The sequence below is a fragment of the Muscardinus avellanarius genome, assembly GCF_963383645.1.
Source record: "Muscardinus avellanarius genome assembly, chromosome: 18".
Lineage (NCBI taxonomy): Eukaryota > Metazoa > Chordata > Mammalia > Rodentia > Gliridae > Muscardinus > Muscardinus avellanarius.
The window spans coordinates 23,654,348-23,669,064 of record NC_137804.1 but is presented as its reverse complement, the minus strand read 5'-3'; the positions used below and the strand labels follow the sequence as shown (position 1 = coordinate 23,669,064).

The window sequence follows — 14,717 nt, the reverse complement described above, 5'->3', positions numbered from 1 at the left end:
GAAGAATATAAAGAAAAGCTTTGGCCAGGCATGGTGGTGCATGCTTGTAATCCCCCGTGCTTGGGAGGCTGAGACAGGAGGATCACACTGGTTCGAAACCAGCCTCAGCTACTTAATGTGGCTTTCAGCAACTTAGTGAGACCCTGTTTCCAAATAAAAAATATAATAAAGGTCTGGGAGTATAGCCTGGAGGTAGAAAGCCTCTGGGTTCCACCCCCAGTATCACCAAAAAATTTAAAAAAAAAAAGCTTTGGTGGACAGGTTCTTGGGGCCAGACATAGGTTAACACTGCCACGGGGAAACTTCAAACAACACCAGCTCTCAGTGGCAAGTGGGGTTTTGGTCTGGGGGTAACTTCTAAGTGACTAGAAGGGGGCTGTCTCCGGGAGGTGCTCAGGCCTGGTGTGAAGCGTCTAGGGCCACGGCTCCAGGTGGCCCAGTCGCTTTGCCTTCATCTGCAGGTACCACCCTTGCCTTCCTCAAAGTGTTTCTTCTTGTCTCCGTCTCGGGCAGGAGCTGCGCACAGGTAGCTGGTTGCCATCCTGGCTCAGGGCCATGTAGGTGAAGAAGGCACTGCCAGCGGACCACAGGGTTGGCATCCACCAGGACCTGGATCTCCATGAACTTACTGCTCGTGAAGGTCATGTGTCCAGAGCCGGTGATCACGCAGCCTTTTTGGATCTTGTGAAAATTAATAGCGTCCACAGAAGTTGTGATGATGTTGGTCTTGCAGTAGCGGCTGTCACAATCCCAGCCACCTCGTCCCTGAGCTTTATGGTGACACCTACATGCACAAAACCAATCAGGATGCAATCCAAAGGCCCACCAGGTGGATCAGGCTGGACAGGCTGTAGCTCACGGTGTCGGCTCTGGGTTAAGGATGGGGCAAACAATGTCCCTGTAGACTCCGCGCACTCCAGTTTCTGGGCTTCTTAATGCTCCAGGTCCTCCTCCTCCTCCTCCTCCTCCTCCTCCTCCTCTTGCCAGGCCTTGAGGGCCTCTCCACATTCTTCAGCTACAGGGGGATGTACCACAGCATGGCCTTATTGGCCAGTTTTCTGGTACCTATAGGGATGTTTTTGGACATTACATTGACCTGTACCTTGACAGAGTGCTTGGGGGTGAAGGTGATCTCCATGCTGTGTGCCAGCTCACCAAGGCACCTTGGGGCAGGAAGTCATGGCGCTCAACCTGGGCCAGGGCAGCCATGAGCAGTCCCTGTTCTGGCTGTTGCAATGCACATGGGGGACAGGAAGTCGGTTCTGGCAGTTCTGGCTGCTGCAATGCCGGGTGTCGATAATGGGCCCCTCAGTCATCTTCAGGATGGTCCCCACATTGGCATCATCTGGTCGCATGATCCGGCAAATCTGGATGGCAGAGGGCATCTTTGATAGTGGGGCCCAACATGCTGACAGTGACAGCGGTGATGGTGGTGGCGGCTGGGGACAGCGAGAGCTCTACTTTATTTCTTATTTGGAAATAGGTCTCACTAAATTGTTGAGGGCCTCGCTAAGTTGCTGAGGCTGGCTTCAAACCTGAGATCCTCCTGTCTCGGCCTCCTAAGCACTGGGCCCCCTCGCCCGGCTTGGAGGATGCCTTTGGACTTCCCTGGCATTCACTTCTCCTTCCCTTCCCAGCTCCTTCATATGAGCCCAGATGTGAAGGCAGGTGTTGTGAGTGGGAGTGATCTTACCAGCAATTTCCTTGCTACCATTCTCAGCCAGTGTGGGCCAAACTTACTCATCCAGTTTGCTTTACCCCAGTGAGAAGCCTAAAGCAAAACTCGCCATATTTAGAAAGTCAAGGTGAGGATTCGTAGGCTCCTGCATGTATTCTGAAGTTACTTGCGCATGAGCTCTCTGGTATAGACGCAGATAAGGCTTTTTCTTTCTTTTAGTCCTTTTTTAGTTTTTACATACTTTTAAATTGGTGCACTGTAGTCTCACATCATAATGTAGTTCAGAGTGGTAGATACATGCACACGGCACTTGGTGGACTTCTCCTCAGCTCCCTCTCTACCCCCCCATACACGAGATTAGCATTGGTATTCTCACATACGTGCAATATGCCAAGGAAATATCTCCTTCATTAATTCCCCACACTCGCACACCCTCCCTTAACCTTCCTTGCTCCTAAGTAAGACGTTAAACTGGACTGAATTTTAAGGAGACAACAAGTTGGCCCTGCTTCCACGCATGCTCCTTCCAAACCCTGGCAGCTGGGAGAAAAGTCTGTATCTGGATTTGATTTCCATCTCAGACCCTTATTCATTCAGATGATAGACACTTGATCACAGGCAGTTCAGGATTTCCTGATTGTTATGCTGAACATGAAGCTGCTGCTACTTAATCATTTCTTTTTTAATTTTTTATTGGTGCATTGCATTCATACATCATATTGGGGTAAAAAACATGTGGACATACCTGTTCACATCGCCCATTTAGCCCCTACCCAATTCCCACCCCATAAGTGAGATAAGTCAGTCACAAAAAGTAAGAAATTGGGCCGGGCGTGGTGGTGCACGCTTGTAATCCCCGTGCTTGGCAGGCGGAGACAGGGGTATCACGCATAGGTCTGAGAGTGTAGCCTGGAGGTAGAAGGGTTCCATCCCCAGTACCACACACACACACACACACACACACACACACACACACACATCAGATGCTTTCTCTAATATGTGAAAGCTAAGGAGAAATGGGTCATAGGAGGAACGCTAGATAAAAAAGGAAATCCTATATAGGAGCAAACAAGACAACCTAAATGAGGGTCTGGTAGGGGGAAGAAGGAAATTCTCTAAAGCACACAATGTACTTAAAGATTTCAAAGTCAACCACTAAGCCAAGCATGGGAACGATTTGATCATTTCTGAACAACAAAAAATGGCAATGTGGTTTGAATGGGAGCAAACCCTGGGCAAAAATAATTATGCTAAGTAGGATCAGCGCACTGCTCTGCCATGCAGTGGGGCATCTGAGCCCTCTTTATGCCACTGTCCTCTCCAGGTGCCTAGGAAGGGCACTGGGCAAGGGAGTCAGGAACTCTGCGACCTAACTTCACATTTCCAAGCTCTGCAGTTCCAGACAAGCTACTTCACCTCTCTCTGAACATCAGTTTCTTCAGGCCCTTAGCATCACACACCTATCACCAATGGCTAGATGCTCATCCTGTGTGGTCAGAGATGGCCAGGCAAAAAGATAAAAGTCTTCCACACTCAAAAAAATGCAGCTACCTCCTGTTGCATTAAGAGTAGCAAGACAAAAGGTGTTTTTTAAAAGCCTACACATGCAATCCATGTTCACTTAATTCCTCCTCTTGTAACCCCTCTGGCTAAACCAAACAGAAGCAGATACAAAGCACGTTTCTGGCGTGGCGCTGACCTGTTTCAATGCAATGTGTGGTGATACGCCCACTTTCCCACTCAGCTATATTCCTGTTTATTCCTGTGAACACATGGCTGCTGGAATTGGCAATGACTTTCTCTTTGTTATATCTGCCTTCCTTTCGAGGGCCAGCCCTGGCTCCTGGGTGGATTCGTTTCCCATTGAATTACGAATAGGGCAGAATCAGATAGGAAAAACGGAGTGGTTCCCAGGCCCTTACACAGGGGATTTGCCCTCCCATCTGGGCCACGGCCTGGGGCTGTGGGGGAGTGGGGACAGGCATCCTGTCCCCTCCACCAGCATTCTTCCCCACAAGCAGTGTTTTCCTTTGTGTTTTCTCACAATTGGGGCTAGGTGGAGTGGCCTGCCTGGCGTGACCTGAGAGACCCCACTGGACAGAGTATTCCTCTTCTCCCATGCTGATGCACAGGCCTGGCCTGATAGCCTTGTGGTGGGTCCTCCTCTTCCTCTTCCACCTTCCCCCCCATCTCTCTTTGGTACTAGGGATTGAACCCAGGAATATTCTACCTTTAAGCTAAATCCCAGCCCTATCATTTTTTATTTTTATTATACATACATACATACATACATACATACATACATATATATATATTTATATGTGGTACTGGGGTTCCTGGAAGACCTTCTACCTTCTAGCTACACTCCCAGACCTATTTTTTTATATTTTTATTTGGAAACAGGGTCTCTTAAGCCAGCGCGGCTGGCTTCAAACCTGCGCGATCCTCCTGTCTCTGCCTCCCGAAGTGCGGGGATTACAAGAGTGTGCCACCACGCCCGGCTCATTTTTTATTTTGAAATGGGGTCTTGCTAAGTCACTAAGGGTTTCGCTAAATTGTTGAGACTGGCCTCAAACCAGCAATCCTCCTGTCTCAGCTTCCCAAATATGGGATTATAAGCATGCACCACCATGCCTGGTGGATAGACCCCTTTTTGGAGTATCTCTTCCTGTGATTCTTTTAAAGAGGAAATAGCCCTCACATGGTTTGAAAGGGCAAATAAGTGTAAACCATAGGCCTCACTTTTGACAAAGCAGGGTAGCTCTGACCTCCCATAATTGAGGAAGAGTTCAAAAGGACCCCGTAAAAGAGCTGGCTTTATGAAGACCAGCATCAAGGCTCAGGAGAAAGAGGGAGGCCCATAAGTCACTTTCTGGGCTTTGCAGTATAGCTGCCCACATCCATCCATGCAGAGATGAGCTGGCTTTGTATCTGCTCTGTCCTGGGTATGAAGACATTTTAGACATGAGATCCTAAGACCTTTCCTTCCTAAATGTGTGATCCTGGATAAGTCAATTAACTTCTACCTAAACTTCAATTTCTTCTATGAAATAGGAATAATAAACCCAACTGAGGCTGAGGGCCTGGGAGCAGGAGGGATTAGAAAGGCCACATCACCTTCTGTGGAGTGTGGGGAGGTGTGTGTGGGGAAGCGGGGAGGCGGGGAGAGGGGAGAGACCACTGGGCACCAGGAGATCAGGGCCCACCAGCCCACAAGGCAACAGCTTAAAGACTGAAATCAGTTCCCCCATACCCAATTCTAACCAATCATAAAAGATCAGGTGAGGAACCTTAGTAAGTTTTAAAAGCCTACCTCCCAAGAGCTTCAGGGTTGCTCTCTTTTGGGGACCCTTGCCCCCCACGATGGGGGAACCTTCTTTTATCTTCTCTATTTCCTTGACTTAAACTTTCATATTTCTATACCCTTCACTAGTCCTTGGACTTAACTCTTCGAAATCCACTGAACAAGAACCCTATAAGAAGAGAGACCTCTATTTCACAAAGGGTGGCTTCTAATATTAAATGAGATAAAAGATGTGTCTTAAGAGTTTATGAGGACTTCCGGGAAGATGGCGACTGAGAAAAGCGGGGCTTAAGAGCCCCGCAAACAACCAATCTCCATTACCACAAAATCAGCACCTTTCATAGCCAGAAAACACCATCACCAGAGAAACAAAAAAATCACCAGGCTCCAGAGAGAAAGCGGACTGAGAACAGAGCTCAGAGCCACAGAGGAGATACACAGGCCTCATGCCCGAGAACGCGGCAGCAGCGCCATACTGCCGGCAGCAGCGGCGAGTTCACCGGATGGCTACAGCAAGCCAGGTGAGCCGCTGTGGAACAGCCAGGTGGGATTTTTCAGCGCAGGGAGCATCTAAAGCTCCCAGTGGCTGAGCTCAGCTGCAGGGGCTCAGAGTGAAACTCAAAACCAAGAAGAAATAAGCCAGCCTCACGGCCGAGGGCGTGGCAGCGATGCCATATTGCCACTGGCGGCAGCAGCAGAGAATTCACCGAGTCCAGTACAGCTACATCTGCGAACTCAAGAACAGTGAGTCAAATTACGGGCCACAGAGGAGAAATCCCAGTACTGTACTCCCAGGGACTTGACCCAGTGGGGGAGGGGCGGTGGCAGAGATATCACACCATAGGAGAACGTGCAACCTGGCACCCCCCATAGTTTAAAGCAGCCTCTATCGACTCCCTGGGTCGGAGACTCTGTGATACAACCCAGTAAGGAGTAGTGGGGTCTGAGATACTACAGACTCGAGATCCAGAACACCTTAAGTGAAGTCATAGTGACCCAAGGGAAGAACCCAGAGAAGGCACAAACTTCCAAATCATGGGAAAGAGGAATAACACTGGAGCAATGAATGCCCACAACCCCACAACATCAGAACCCGATAAAACAGAAAATCAGAGATTTCTAGAAGATCAAATCAGGAAAATTACTGTAGAAATAATAGAGGTGCTTCGAAAAGAACTCAGAGAGAGCCAAAAAGAGATAAAGGATGCAATTAATGAAGTAAAGGCCTCAATTCAAAGCACAAACAACCGATTAGACCACATGGAGAACAGAATCTCGCTCTTAGAAGATGATCATTCCAAAAATGAATGCATAGTTTCTAATCTAGAAAAAAATATCCAACAGCAGGAATTTGACATTGAAGAAATATGGGCCCATTTTAAGAGAGCTAACCTAAGAATAATTGGAATAGAGGAGGGAAAAGAAAGTGAAACCAAAGGGGTCAACAATCTCTTCAAGGAAGTAATAGCAGAAAATTTTCCAAACATAGAGCAAGAGGTTGATACACAGGTCCAGGAAACTTATAGAACTCCCTTTAGACAGGATCGGGGAAGAGGATCCCCATGCCACATAATTGTCAAAATGACCAATGTGGAAGCCAAGCAGAGAATCTTAAAGGCAACAAAAACAAAGGGCCAAGTGACATTCAGAGGCAAACCGATTAGAATCACTCCAGACTTCCCAAACCAAGTCATGAGAGCCAGAAGGGCTTGGAGTAACATATTCCAAACTCTGAAAGAAAACAACTTCCAGCCAAAAATTTCCTACCCAGCAAAACTTTCTATCAAATTAGATGGAGAAATAAGAAGCTTCCATGACAAACAGAAACTGAAGGAATTTATGTCTTCAAAACCAGCGCTAGAGAAAATACTCAAAGAGATTAACTACAAAGAAGAAATAGGTAACACACACCAGAACCAGAGAAACAAGATTTTCCATCCAACAGACAACTAAGATTGGTTATCTGTGGAGATTCATTATTTATGTTAGTCTTTTACCTATCTCCTAAATTGTATTGTTTGCCTTTTTTTTGTTAGTTTTTAGGATTTCTAGTTGGAATATTAATATACCTTCAGATATAGCATTTGGAAATATTTTATCCAATTCTATTAGTAACTTTTAACTCTGTTTACATTGTCTTTGGATATACAATATTTTTTTATTTTTTAGGGAGTTTGTATACTCTTCTGTTGCCTGTGCCATTGAAATCATATCCAAGAAATCACTGCCAATTTCAATGTTGTGAGGTTTTATGACCCAGATTTTCTTCTAAAAGTTTATAGCCTTAAGATTTATATTTAGGTCTTTTATCTATTTTGAGTTAATACTTGTATATGGGATTAGGTAAGGGTCCAATTTTATTCTTTTCCATGTAATTATTATTTTTCAACAATATTTAGTTAAAAGATTATTATTTCCTCCACCAAATGTTCGTGGAAACCTTGTCAAAAATAACTTGACAATATAGAGAAGAATTTAGCTCTAGGCTTTTATTTAACTCCAATGGTTTATATATCTGCCTTTAGAATAGTACTACACTGTTTCAATTATTGTAGCTTTATATGGTTTGAAATCAGAAAATATATATCTTCTAGCTTTGTTCTTTTTCAAGATCGTTTTGGGTATCTAGACTCCATATTGCATATTAGGATAGATTTTTTTCTGAAAAATAAATATATAAATATATGATAGTTTCACCTAAAAAAATAGAAAAAATATTCTCTGGTAAGAAAGAAAGCAAAAAGAAATATTGAAATGTTATCTTTAAGTCATCAAAAGCTTGGTATCAGACAAATGAAACTGTTCTGTGAGATTATCATTTTTAATTTTGGATAAATTGCTATAATACTAGATGTCAACCACTAAGCCAAGCATGGGAAGGAGGGATGGGGAGAGAATGGGGTGGGGATCGGGTGGGGGCTGACTGGGTGATGTGTGCATGTATGTCTACAAAAGTTTGTATCCCACTATGATGTATGAATACAGTGCACCAATAAAAAATAAAAAAAAATTTTAAAAAATCCTTAGTACCAAAAACAATACAAAACAAAACAAACAGGAAAACCACTTAAAAAAAAAAAAAGACATGTTGAAAGGACACAGGACCCAACAAAAGAAGTTATTAATGGCCAAATCTGGATAAAAAAAATAAATAATGATAGTAATGGATTAAAACCCATAGAATAAGCCAGGTGTGGTGGCACACACTTGTAATCCCAGCATTCGGAAGGCGGAGACCAGAGGTTACAGGTTCACGGACAACCTCAGCTACTTAGGTCCTTCACAACTCAGTGAGACCCTGTTTAAAAAAAAAAAAAAGACTAAAAATAGAGTTGGGGTGTAGCTCAGAGGTATAATGCCCCTGGGTTCCATCCTCAATACTGAAAAGAAAAAAAAAAAAACCTATAGAATAAAATAACCATGAATCTACAAATGATTATATACAAGAAGAAAAGAAGAGCCAACTCTTTCTTATAGTAGAATTTAAATTAATAAATGTAAAGGAAGCCAGGCATTCTACCTCTGAGTTACATATGAAAATAAAAACTTTAAAAGTAAAAAGGAAGCTGGGTGTGGTGGTGCACGCTTGTAATCCCCGCTCTTGGGAGGCTGAGACAGGAGGATCGCACAGGTTTGAAGCCAGCCTCAGCTACTTAGTGAGGCTTTCAGCAACTTAGTGAGACCCTGTTTCCAAATAAAATATAAAATAGGTCTGGGAGTATAGCCCGGAGGTAGAAAGCCTCTGGGTTCCACCCCTAGTACCACCAAAAAAAAAAAAAAAAAAAGTAAAAAGGAGAAAGTGGACAAAAAGACCTGAACATTTTTAAAAAAGAGTATATTCAAATGGCCAATAAACCTAGGAAAAGGTGTTAACCATCATTATGCATCAAGGAAATGTAAATTAAAACTATGAAATTCCAGCCGGGTGTGGTGGCGCACACTTGTATTCCCAGCATTTGGGAGGCTAAGACAGGAGGATCACGGTTTGATGACAGCCTCAGCTACTACTTAGTGAGGCTTTTTGCAACTCAGTGAAACTCTGTTTCAAAATAAAGAATAAAAAACAGGCCTGTGAGTGTATCCCAAAGGTAGAATGCCTCTGGGTTCCATCCCTAGTACCACACACACACACATACACACACACACACACACAAAAGAAATTCCATTACATCACCAACAGAATAGTTAAAAGATTACAATATTCCTAGGTGTGGTGCCAGGACAGGATTGCATGTTTGAGGCCAGAGGCAGTAATTCAGTGAGACCCTGTTTTGCAATAAAAGAAAATTAACAAAAATAAAAAGGGCTGAGGGTGTAGCTCCAAGGCAGAGTGCCCCTGGGTTAAATCTCCAGGACAAAAAAATACAAAAAAAAAAAAAAAAAAAAGAGTTTATGATCTGGAAAGCGCTATATGAATATAAGTATTTTTTCCTGACTTATCTTAAAATTTTTCCAGAGAAACCTTAAATAAGTAAGACTAATGCAGAAACCCTGGACAAAAGATCATTTGCCCTCTGCTTGATTCCTTTCTGACGGGAACCTTCTACCTTTCTTTGATGAGAACCTCACTCCCACAGAGCCTTTTGCCTTCACTTGCTCTGGTTAAGCCGCAGCCCCCCCTTCCAAGCCCTAGGGTGAGTGTGTGTGTGGGGGTGAGCTTTCCACTCCCCAGTAATGCAGAAGGATCATCATGCTGATTGCATGGGCCAGGTGTTTACAGATATTTGTCTAAAACCTGAAGTGATTGTCATTTATCTCCCTTTTTGAAGGTTAAGTGTGTTTGTTTTGGTTTTTATTAGCAGAAATACATTAAAATTGGCTTAGGGGTGATGTTCAGAAAAGTAAATGGGAAAGGTAGATTCACAGATGTGTGGGGCAGTGCATCCATTATATGAAATAGAACAAAATGTTTTGTCTAGGACTGTTTCAACTTGGCCATTTTAAAATGGTTTCCTGTGACCTGGGGGGTAAATGTGGAAGAAAGCGTCCTCCGTTTCTTTTTAATCAGGATAGTTCAAGGACATTTTAAAATATCAGAGAGGCTATTAACTTAAATCTGTGTTACTGGAGACACTGTTATGTGCTCCCAAAGCCAAGAATTTTGCCTGGTTTTAGTTTTAACATGAAGGTAAATGGCTTTTGATTTTGGATTTAAGAGTTGGCAAGTGTGTGAGGTTAAGTACTACTTTGGGGAATTTTTACAGAAGGAAGATTAGATTTTTATAAGGGTTAGGACTTGGAGTTGAAATCCGTGATTAGTGCGAATGTGCAAAGATCAGTCTGAAGAGATGCGTGCCTCTGTGATCCACAGAGAGAAATGTGGAGAGAGAGAAGCGTGGGGGGCCCAGAAGGAATCAAAGGCAGCTTGGGAGAAATTGAGGGTGAGGATCACCCACCCACAGACAAGCCATGACCTTGAGCAGCCCAGAGCTAAATGGCAGGTAAGGCCGAGCTGCTGTTTACTGGCCTTCCTTCTTTCTTAGTGAAAAATGAATTCTGTTCAGGAATTGAACAGCAGATAATTCTAGAAGGCCGGCCCCACTAATCTCGATTAGTCTGTATCCAATACTGTAATTCTGTTTTCCTTGTCAGTGATTGATCTGAAACACGTGACACCGTTCTTTTAGTGAGAAATCTGCTGTAGGTACTCTTAGGAAAGTTTTCCTCACTCTTAAAAACAAGAAGCCCAGCTGGGCATAGTGGCCCATGCTTGCAATCTGAGTACGTGGGAGGCTGACACAGTAGGATCGCAGGTTTGCAGCCAGCCTCAGCTACTTAGTGAGGCTCTCTGCAACTTAGACCCTGTTTCAAAATGAAAAAATAAAATAGGGCCGGGGGTATAGCTCAGAGGTAGAATGCCCCTGGGTTCCATCTCCAGACCCCAGCCCCTAAAAAAAGATGCCAAAGAGATGCTTGGAGCTGTTGTGGGCATTCTGCAACCATGAGGGGAGAGGCCCGAGCAAGGGCCACACACTTGGGGTGGCAGAGGAGAAAGACTCCAAGTCCTGAGTTCTGCATGATATTATGGCACAGACTCAATCAACGCTGCCACTGGCTCCCTCTAGAGCTATTACTGTGTGAGAAAAAAATTTCTTATTTGCTAAGTCACTTGGAGACGAAACTGTAGAATCAGACCTCCCAGGTTCAAATTCCAATTTTACCACCTACTAGCTGTGTGAATTTGGACTTCTCTGTGCTTCACAGTCTTGATTTGTGAAACGGAGATACTGATCATACCTACACTGCAGCTTGTTGTTAAAATTTAAAAATTAAGCCGGAAGTGAGTGGAGGTGCACATCTGTAATCCTAGTACTTGGGAGGCCGAGACAGGAGAATTGCAGGTTTGAGGACAGCCTCAACAAGTAGTGAGACTCTCATCAACCTAAAGTGACCCTGTTTCAAAATAAAAATAAAAATAGGGTTAGGGTGTAGCTTGGAGGTAGAATGCCCCTGGGCTCAATCCCCAGTGCCACATACACAAATAGTAATAATGATAATAATAGGTAGAGAATACTAGGACAATTCGGGACCAAACAATTAAAAACAACTTAAAATTTGTAGCCACTCAAGCATTTAAGTTTTATTTTTGTTTTTGGTGGTACTGGGGTTCCTGAAAACCCTTCTACCTCCAGGCTACACTCCCAGACCTATATTATACTTTTTTAAAATTTGGAAATGGGGTCTCTTAAAAGCCAGTGCAGCTGACCTTCGGACCTGCGTGATCCTCCTGTCTCCGCCTCCCAAGCGCAGGGATTACAAGCGTGCGCCATCACGCCCGGCAAGCATTTAAGTTTTTTAATAAGTCACAACTCCCCATTTATTTCTTTCTTACTAAAAAGTAAGGGAATTGAGCCGGATGTGGTGGCGCACATTTGTAATCCCCGCACTTGGGAGGCGGAGACAGGAGGATTGCACAGGTTCGAAGCCAGCCTCAGCTACTGAGTGAGGCTCTCAGCAACTTAGTGAGACTCTGTTTCCACATAAAATATAAAATAGGTCTGAGAGTATATCCCGGAGGTAGAAAAGCCCCTGGGTTCCAACCCCAGTACCACACACACAAAAAAAAGTAAGGAAATTGACAGCAAAATGACAATCCTTAGAAATGGTCAGAGGACTTGAATAGACATTTCTCCGAAGAAGATAAACAACAACCCACAACACATGAGAAGATTCTCAGCATCATTAGTGGCTAGGGAGATGCATAGCAAAACCACAATGAGGCACCACTTATACTCACTATTATGGCTATAATGATAATTCATTTTAAAAAGCAGAAAATCGCAAGTGTTAGGATGTGAAGACACTGGAGCTTCTGCGTTTCTGGTGTGAATGTAATATAGCCCAACTGCTATAAAAACTGTTAGCAGTTCCTCAGAGAGTGGATCCTGCCGTTCCACTCTCAGGTGCATACACACAAGAACTGAAAACCGAGGCTCTAATCAGTACATGTTCATGGCAGCACTATTCACAATAGCCAAAAGGTGGAAGCCAACCAAGTGCTCATCCGTGAATGAATGGATAAATGAAATCTACACACGATGGGCTATTCCGCCATTAGAAGCTGGAAAATCTAATGAGAAAAAAGTTCCATTTACAAAAATAATAAAATATTGTATGATAAGGCAAATACAGAAGAAATACAAAACTTGATCTAGTAAGGACATAAAAGAAAACGTGAAATGTAGAGGAACAGCATGCATCTGAAGAAGGCTCAGGAATGTCAAGATATCAATTATCCAGCATGGTTAATCTCAGTACTTGGGAGGCTGAGACAGGAGAATTGCATGTTCAAAGCCAGCCTCAGCAACTTAGTGAGGTTCTCTACAATTTCAAAATTAAAAAAAATAGGGCTGGGTGTATAACTCAGAGGTAGAATGCCCCTGGGTTTAATTCCCAGTAACACACACACACACACACACACACACACACACACACACACACACACACTTGTACATATATGCGTATATGTAAATATATATTTGAATCAACATGTAAATCTGATCTTTAGTTTATTAATTCAATAATTTGATTTTAAATTCCATTGGAATTTAAAATTTAAATAAAATACACTTGTGAGAGTAACTAAGATTATTGTTAAAAATAAAAGAAGACAGACCCTACTGGATAATAAAGTATATTTTAAAATTTCTATAATTAAGAAAGTGTGTTATTAACCCAGGTAAGAAAGAAAAAAAAAGATTATCATACCAGAAATCAGAATGTACCGTATAGTACCATATACAAGACTGGCATTTGCAATATGAGGGAAGAGTAGGTTAATTGAATAGTATGGGAACACTTAAGAGCTAACTTGTATACTAAAATAAATTCTCAGTGAGTAAAATGCTTAGACAGAAAAATCATACCACAAAATCACAACAGACCTAGAAGAAAATATAAGTCAACATTTATGTGATAATAAGGTGAGGCTAAACATAAGGCCTGGCTGAACAGAACTCTAGGGGCAGAAATTTCAAAGAAATGACTGCTGAGTGTGGTGGGACATATATGCCTGCAATCTCAGCACTTGGGGGCAGAGGCAGGAGGACTGCACCTTCAAGATCAGCCTCAGCAGTGCAGAGACACTCTCAGTCACCTTGGAGACGCTGTTTAAAAGCAAACAAAAAATACTGGGATTGTAGTTTGGAGGTAGAATGCCTCAATTCCTAGTACAAAGAAAAGAAAAGGAAAGAGAGAGAGAGAGAGAGAGAGAGAGAGAGAGAGAGAGAGAGAGAGAGAGAGAGAGAGAGAGAAGGAAGGAAAGGTAGGTAAGTCTATACATAAGAAGAAGTTACAAGGCAAATGAAAAACTGGAGAAAATATTTACAGTATATATGATAGTAAGTAACTAATATCTGCCATGGTTTGAATATGTTTCCCCAAAAGTTCATGTGTTGGAGATAATTAAGATTAGATGCAGTAACGAGGCCCCTGGGGCATTAGTGACTTTATAAAAAGAGGAGGAGAGACCCGAGCTACCGGCTTGCCGGTCTCACCATGGTGATGCCCTCTGCCCTGGAGATGCAGCCAGAAGCCTCACAAGAAGCCGTGTGGCTGCTGACACCATAATCATGGGCCCCCCAGCCTTTATAACTGTGAACCAAATAAGTGTATAAACTTCTTTATAGATTGCTTGGTCTTATATTTTGTTATGGCAACAAAAAACAGGCTAAGGTACTATCCAAAACATGTAAAAAGCTCATATAAATCAATAATACAGTATCTATTTCAATAGAAAAGTAAAACAAATGGCCAGGTGTGGAGGCAACATGCTTGTAATCCCAGTACTTGGGAGGCTGGGCCAGGAGGATCCCGCAGGTTCGAAGCCAGCCTCAGCTACTTAGTGAGGCTCTCAGCAACTTAGTGAGATCCTGTTTCTAAATAAAATATAAAAAGCATCTGGGAGTATAGCTTAGAGGTAAAAAGCCCCTGGGTTCCATCCCCAGTACAAAAAGTAAAATGAAAAAAAGTGAAAAAATAATATATAAACAGAAAATTGTTAGATGTGCAAGCATGAAAAGCTTACTAATAACTTTACTAGTGATTAAAAATATAAATTATAATGAGTTTTATATCAAATTAGAAATATTTTAAAAGTTAAATGCTAAGCAATAATACAGGAAAATGGGAATTGTTCTGTAATTTGGTAGAATCTTTCAGGAAGGCAATTTGGCAATATGTATCACTAGTCTTTAAATGTGCTTATGCATTGACAGAAATTACGTGTATAGAAAT

At 42.8% G+C, this 14,717-nt stretch overlaps 1 pseudogene across 1 annotated transcript; it reads right to left on the bottom strand.

The window, feature by feature from the left end:
• Positions 1 to 413: 413 nt before the first annotated feature.
• On the bottom strand, positions 414 to 3,798 carry LOC308276535 (cytosolic acyl coenzyme A thioester hydrolase-like; annotated as a pseudogene). Its single transcript has 3 exons — positions 3,601 to 3,798; positions 1,251 to 1,385; positions 414 to 1,218 (listed from the first exon to the last, which is right to left on the bottom strand). The product of its transcript is annotated as a cytosolic acyl coenzyme A thioester hydrolase-like (transcript).
• Positions 3,799 to 14,717: the final 10,919 nt, after the last annotated feature.